The sequence below is a fragment of the Acinonyx jubatus genome, chromosome B1, assembly GCF_027475565.1.
Source record: "Acinonyx jubatus isolate Ajub_Pintada_27869175 chromosome B1, VMU_Ajub_asm_v1.0, whole genome shotgun sequence".
In the NCBI taxonomy this organism is placed as follows: domain Eukaryota; kingdom Metazoa; phylum Chordata; class Mammalia; order Carnivora; family Felidae; genus Acinonyx; species Acinonyx jubatus.
Window position 1 is genome coordinate 117,421,131 of NC_069382.1, and position 7,801 is coordinate 117,428,931.

The window sequence follows — 7,801 nt, forward strand, 5'->3', positions numbered from 1 at the left end:
TTCTTTATTCCGAAACAGAAGTTTATCTTTGGAGGTATCAACCAGTTATCTTGGGGTCTCTTTACTCCCCTCCTCCCTTCAGCTGCAAAATGTTCTTGGGGGAAAAAATAAACTGTCACAGAGACTCTGCCTAAAGGCAAACAAAAGAAGGGGGAGATACTGGCTCACCAAGGAAGGTTTGTAATATTCAAGATTTTCAGACTTGGGTGGACAGTACATCTCATCTCAAGTTTGTTTGCCTATTCATTTCCCCGGTGACTGGTTCTAAGGGAGAAAGCCTGAGGCTTTTGCAATTGAAGGGGAGGAGGACCAGAACAGTTAAGGGGCTCTGGGAAAGGAGACATTCTCACGGCTTGGTTTTGAGTGGGGACTTATGAATCGTCCCGTAGGGGGTGTGACTTGTCAGCTTCCTTTGAAATCACTGGTGCCACATAGTCCAACACTTCTTTGTACTTCCTCATTAGGTTGATGGCACCACTGCATCTTTTGCCCACCATGCTGGGTTTTGTTTTAATTTTTACTTCTGTCTCACAAATGAACTCCCTTCCTTCTTTCCTCCTTCCTTCCTTCCTCTTTTTTCTTTTCTTTCTTTCTTTCTTTCTTTCTTTCTTTCCTTATTTATTGTTACATAAATTAACCCATTTATTATAAGCTAGCAATGTTTCAAATGGTGGAGCTTCTACTGCCCTTTCAATTCCTTCAGCCTTCGGATGGCAGATTTTCCTGTGACAGCAGAAGTGATGTTATAGGCTCAGGCACCACCAGCTACACCCTAGTGTCAGACCCCCACAGCTCATCTTTTCATTTTGGTTTTGCCACAGAAGGAGAAAGTGTGCTCTGTATGCTGGGTTATTTCAGTTTTCTTCACCATTTTTTTTCTGAAGGAGGAACCATAGTGGGTCCTGTATTTACCTACAATTCCTACTTTCTTGGTGCATTTAGCCATGTCACTGGAAACCAGTTCTGAGCCCAGAGAGACAAATGAACTCCTTTAAAAGCAGCTCTTGGTTTCCTCTTCTCATTACGTGTCTTTCAGAAATGCCTCTTACAACCTTCTGCAGAGTGTCGTGTGTATAATTTCCTTATATTAGGAAACCATAAACTGGAAGGTAAATAACAAATATAACCAGTATAAGACCACAAACACAGGTAATGTGTAAAAATTGTGATAAAATATATGTGCTTGGAGAAATGTTAACAAATCATTAGCTGTAAAGCAGGGATGAGATTACACATATTATTTCTTTTATATTTACAACAAGGTATGAAGCAAATCCTATCCCATTTTTTAATACTTTTTTAATACAAGGGAAAACTGGGACATAGAAATTATTTAGTCATCTTTCCAAGGTCAAATGGCTAGGTTATATAAAGGATTTGAACTCAGCTTTCACTCCAAATCCTGTGGATTTAATCATTATACAAGATTATTTCAACCTGGGGATTCATACAGTAAAATATTTTCCATTTGCTTTTAGCTACTACTTGAAAGTATAAAATAGGGAGTTGGGTACTTGATGGAAATGATTGAAAATGATTATCTTCAAAGTAACTTCTTAAGTTCACATCTGTGCATCGTATTGGGCAAGGTGTTAGGAAAAAATCCTGCCTCTAGAAGCTTATGCTTGAAAACACCAATACTTGTCAGAGCTGTGTTTTAATTGTATGTCAGTGTTAACATTTGATTGCTGGCTTATCCTTTGAGATTCACTTTGGATACTACCACTTGCAAGAATCTTTTCCTAGGTATTCTCAGAAGAAAATTTCTTCCTTTTTTTATACTCTAAATATTTTGTCAATATTTTACGTATGCCATGGAGTTCTTATACACGACTCTTTCTCTCACACAAGGGTTTTTGGGAAGCAGGGCCATATACTGTACATATTTTTACCCTTCATGGTGCCCTTGCCTGGAGTTTTATACATGATAATTGTACTATAAACGTTTGTTGAAATGAGACTGAATATCTTCCTTTAGCTGAAATATGACCCTTTTTTTAGTTTTACCTTTTAATGGAGAAAATTATATCCTGAATTTAGGTTTTCTTCAACCTATCTTTCTCCAAGGAGTCTTAGGAAAGAAACACTTGAACATAAAAGTGGTATATAGGAGAAAATTTGATTGATTGGATAATTTAATCTTTCCAGGTTTTTCCAATTTGTGTCATCAAATTTTTTTGGCTTTGATAGTAGATTTGACTGGATATTTATTAAAGTCATAACTTCTAATGCTTAGATTTTACTCGTGTAGGAGATACACAGCTATGTAGACACTGATTCTAGTGTCATTAAAAGCAGTGCATTATCACATTGTAAAAATTGAATTATGTTTTGTGAAAAATAAGTAGACTCCCAGGCCCAGAAGAGAGAGTGTTCATTCACTGGATTCATGTATTTGCTTCTCTAAGACCATTTTAGAAAGAAGATGATCGAATTCCATTTCAAAGAATTTGAGGGTTAAAGGTTTTACATCTTGTAAGCAATGACAAGAATATTGATCTTCTTAATACTAGTGTGCTAAAAATAAGGAAAAACTTCTCCTTGCCCTAGAATTAGAATTAACGTTTCTTTGTTCATTCATTCATTAAATTTTTTTTTTCTTTATTTATTCCCTGACTTTTGCTTCAAGGGAGCTTTGAATTTCTAAGGTAGTTTCTCTTCCAAATTGGTTAGAATCAATTCAATGCTTTAAGAAATAATTGGTCTCTATTACATGGATCTTTTGATTATTTCCCTGAAGTCTTTCTTTTGAAGAGGGAATGACAATGATATTCCTTCCACACAAAGAAATCATATTCATTGGTGTGCAGTTACATTGGTGAGTAACTGTAATGACATACACTCTCCATAAAACTATAATAAATGTCTCACTCAAGTTATCACATTGTAAGTAGGACAAATGTAAACTTGGAGAATTTATAAAAATGTGAATATTTATTATTTTGTAATTAAAATGTTTATTTTTGAGACAGAGAAAGACAGAGCATGAACAGGGGAGGGTCAGAGAGAGAGGGAGACACAGTATCTGAAACAGGCTCCAGGCTCTGAGCTGTCAGTACAGAGCCTGACGTGGGGCTCAGACTCACAGACCATGAGATCATGACCTGAGCCGAAGTCAGACGCCCAACCAACTGAACCACCCAGGCACCCCAATATTTTGTAATTAAAATGGATAATAATGTGGTATGTTTTCTAAAAAGTGCTTGTGCCCATCTTAGAGGAATCTTGAATCCTTTAAGTTTCCATGTTTCTAAGATGCCTTTTACATTTCAAATATAAGGCTCCATTTTGTTGACCTATCAATTGGTCATCCTCATTACTGGGCGTGTTGGCAGAGTTAGAGGTGTTCTGCACTGTGATGATGCACTGTTGTTTGCTGTCTTCTGGCAAACACCAAAAAAGAAGGAAGCATAAAGTGGATCAAAAGTATCTTTGATAGAAGCTTCTAGCAGGGCCAATTGGGGATGAGACAGTATGTCATTTTTCCGAGTATGTACAACTTCAAGTGACTTATTGAAAATTACATACTTATACCTAAGTTCTTACAAGGGAGTGTGGGGAGAGGTTTTTAACAGTAGGTCAAGGAGAGAAAAGGATTTTATGGGTCTCTGGGAGAACTAGACAGGAATAAGAAATCACTTAATTAGCATTTAATCCACATGTATTCTGACGCCTGAAAGCAGTGTTCTGTTTTAGAATGAAATGTGTCCCCGTTTACCTTCCACAAGTTTGAAAAGATAAAGCATTACATTTTTATAGAATAGGTTGATTGATTTCCTGTTGGCTTCCCCTCCCTCATCTTCTATGTCCCTGGGGTGGCCCTCTCCTTAGGGTGATAGGAAAGTCTGGGAAGGGAGCACAAGTTCAGCAGTGAACTTACTGATTGCTCTGAATCCCTGCTCAAAGTGCCTCTGGGCTTCCTGAGCATCTGGTAATTCCTTCCAAGAAGTCTGGATTAGACCAGACGTGACACTGAAAGAGTGAATTTACATGACTTAACCCCACTGACTCTTTGTTTGTTTCTTTGTTTTTTTTTTTGAGAGAGAGAGAGAGAGAGCACGAGCATGCACGCACGAGAGAAAGCAGGGGAGGGAGGGGCAGAGAGAGAGAGAGAGACAGAGAGAGAGAGAAAGAATCACAAGCAGGCTCAGCTGTCAGCGCAAAGCCTAATGTGGGGCTTGAACTCACAAACCATGAGATCATGACCTGAGCCGAAACCAAGAGTTGGATGTTCAACCGACTGAGCCTCCCAGGCGCCCCAACCCCACTGATTCTGATGGCAGTCAGCATGAGAGGCTAGAGGACCAAAGAGCTTCTTTCTCTTTATTTTTTTTATTTAAAAATTTAAAAAAATATGTATTTATTTTTGAGACAGAGACAGAGCATGAGCAGAGAAGAGGCAAAGAGAGAGGGAAACACAGAATCAGAAGCAGGCTCCAAGCTCTGAGTTTTCAGGACAGAGCCTGACGTGGGGTTTGAACCCACAAACCATGAGATCATGACCTGAGCTGAAGTCACACACCTAACCAACTGAGCCACCAAGGCACCCCTAGCTTCTTCCTCTTTAATTGACAGGCTCAAGTTGTCACTTGTTAAGTACAGTGAGTCATGAGACCATGACCTGAGCTGAGATCAAGAGTTGGATGCTTAACTGACTGAGCCACCCAGGCGTCCCAAAACTCCATACTTTTTAGAATGAAGGTAAAGAGTTTTTGTTTCATATTTTTGTTTGTACTCCACTAATTTTGTTTATTTGTTTATTTTCTTTTCAAATTTTTATTTAAATTCTAGTTAGTTAATATACAGTGTAATATAAGTTTCAGGATCAGAATCCAGTGATTCATCACTTATATGCAATACCCAGTGCTCATCATAACAAGTGTCCTCCTTAATACCTATCACCCATCTAGCTCACCCCCCACTCACTTCCCTTTGTCAACTGTCAGTTGGTAAAACGTTTTTAAAAATGCATTTCATGTCTACCATATTAAGTATTTAGAATATTAAAAAAATATTATTATTATTATTATTATTATTATTTTTGAGAGAGGGAGAGAGAGAATGAATGGGGGGGGGAGAGGGGCAGAGGGAGATAGAGAGAATCCTAAGCAGTCTCCATGCTCAGTACAAAGACCCCCTCAGGGTTTGATCTCACAAACCATGAGATCATGACCTGAGCCAAAATCAAGAGTTGGAAGCTTCACCAAACACCCCACTCAGGTGCCCATTAAGTATTTAGAATCTAATTCAGCTATTCCCTGCTCTTCAAAAGTTTGCATTATGCCACTTTGCTTTTATGAAAGACCTACATTAGTACTTGTTTTCACTGAAAAAAATCCAAAGAGGATTTCTCCTTTTACAAAGAAAGGTGAAAAGTGAAGAATAGCCTTCAGTGTTATATTTGCAGTGAGCGGTTACAGAGGCAGCCCTCACCCAGAGCAGCAAGAGTGGCCCCACCTAGCCCCTTCCCCAGAAACTGCACTCAGTATCTCAGCTTTAAGCTGCCATAGCTTTGAACTGTGTCGTGAGCATCTGTGCTTTATTTCAATTTATTTTGTGCATCCTTTAGCAAAACGTGTCCTATCAGAAAATCCTAAGATAATTTATTTTTGGGGTCTGAGGATGCTTGAATATTTTTTTCATATAAATTAATGGTAATTGCTTCTGTGCCTAATGCCATTTCAGCTTATGAAAATTTTCATAGGAATTCTCTCCTTTCAGATAGTGGGGGAAACTTGTATGAAATATGTTTTTGCCTCAAAGATGTAATAATTTTGAATAGAATCTGAATAATTCTAAAATGACTTGCACACTAGTAAAAGCAAATTGAAAGGTTCTAAGAAAATGAAAATCAAAAGATGGCTATTATACTCTATATTATGTATTGACTCATGTAGTTTTTCTTGTTTTCCTTTTATGTCTACTATTGAATATAGGTAAATCACTTTATTTTGTTTTACTATTTTCAAATCACAAAGCTAATAATATTTGACAGGGAGAAGAATAGGTTATGATATATTATTTCTATCTTGGTGACACTTACATTTATTTTTATATAAAGTTATTCTTAAAATGATGTAGTAAGAAGCACTTCCAGAAAATTGGACCAAAAATGGATCTCCAAAAATGCATTCCTCCATAAAAGCAACAAGAGCAAACTCTTTCTTTGCCTGATAAACAAGGACAGTGCAAAAATTATCAAGATCGACTTTTTCAGAACTCTGAAAATTAACTAAAAGCTTGCCACAATCTAAAGAGGATTTATTCAAGTATTTTTTCAATAGAAGCTTGGTAAGAACCGTGAACTTGGTGGATTTAAAATTTTCCCTGTTCCATCACTGTCTAACTTTCTCTAAGATTGGAAGGTTGCTGGTTTTCAACAACTCCAGAGAGTTAACTATGTAACATGTCTTTAGCTTGCTTGCTGCTAATGACAGCATTACCAATGGATAGGTGAAGAACACCAAGCTGGGGTGGAAAGAAACAGATGCAGACACCCTCTAAGGATTCCTCCCAATTTTCTCCTTTCTAAGAAGAAGGTGACACGATTTTAACTGGGAGAAACCACTATTGCAAAGGAACAGTGCCAGGACAGAAATGTAGTCCTTAACACCAGAGGCTTTCCATTCTGAGGGGGTATCTTTCCCCTCTCCATTAAGTAAAGACCCTGGGCTCACACCCTCCTTGGAGGAATCCATCATTAGCTGAGCTCTCCAACACTGCTCCCTTCCAGGCAGAAAATAAGACACTTTAAGTCTGACATTGTTTAAAAACACCATGAAGTTAAAAAAAAAAGTATACTAGATAAACAGATACATGAACCAAACAAAAAATTTAGAATAAGCAAATAAAATCTCAGAGAAATGAGGATTGTGGCAGACAGTGAAGGTTGGCTCATTCAATGTTCTTGCCAACGAGCTTTTGCTTTGTCTTCATCTACTATAAGAGTGTGGGAATTCAAAACCTACCATCAAGATGGCCTTGCAGAACTTTGGTTGGATATGTGACACAATGGTAGATCATGAGATATAAGAAGTGTGTTAAGGATTTCTGGGAAACTCTTTGTTTGCCTATAAATGTATTGCTTCTTTTCTTCTTCCTTGTTTTTGCCCTCCCTTCTTCTTAGTACCAGCTGCAAGATGGCTGGAGGGCATTCACCACATACCTTCCATAAGGGAAAGATAAGGGGAGGAGAGACTTTGCCCCTAACACTTTGAACTGCCAGTAACCACTTCTGAATCTTTTGCTGTTTGAGAAAGGTAAGCAGTTTAATTTGTTTAAGACACTATTACTTAGATTTTCTGTTACTTAAATGTATAAGTAATGCAGATAGGAAATTGGACATAAGAAAAAAATTAGTTGTGAGATAATTCATTGGTAATATTTAGTATGAAAAATACAGCTTAAATAAAGAACTTAATGGATACAATGGAAATAAACTAAAGAGCTAGTAGAGGAGGTCCAAGAACTTTCTCAAGAAGCATCAGAAAGAGATAAAGATACGGACCATATGATAAAAATTTAAGAATTATGGAAAATAAGGTATTTCAGATGGCAAGACAAGCAATAAATAGAGAGAAAAAATAATTGAAAACATAATGAGTAAGATTTATTTAATCTAACAAAACATGTTCCTGCAATGAAATGACAGATTTCGTGTGGTGTGAAAAAAAATAGGTAAATGATAACTTATACATCTGCATATTATGATGCCATGTAAGAACATCTAAGTGTAAAAGAAAAATTCCAATAGCTTCCAGAGATTAAAAGCTGATTGCCTCAATCTAACAGGAATTTCATT

The 7,801-nt window shown here is 37.2% G+C and overlaps 1 pseudogene; it reads right to left on the reverse strand.

Moving 5' to 3' along the window:
- Positions 1-679: 679 nt before the first annotated feature.
- LOC106984697 (60S ribosomal protein L37a-like) lies at positions 680-946 on the reverse strand (annotated as a pseudogene).
- Between the last annotated feature and the right edge of the window lie 6,855 nt (positions 947-7,801).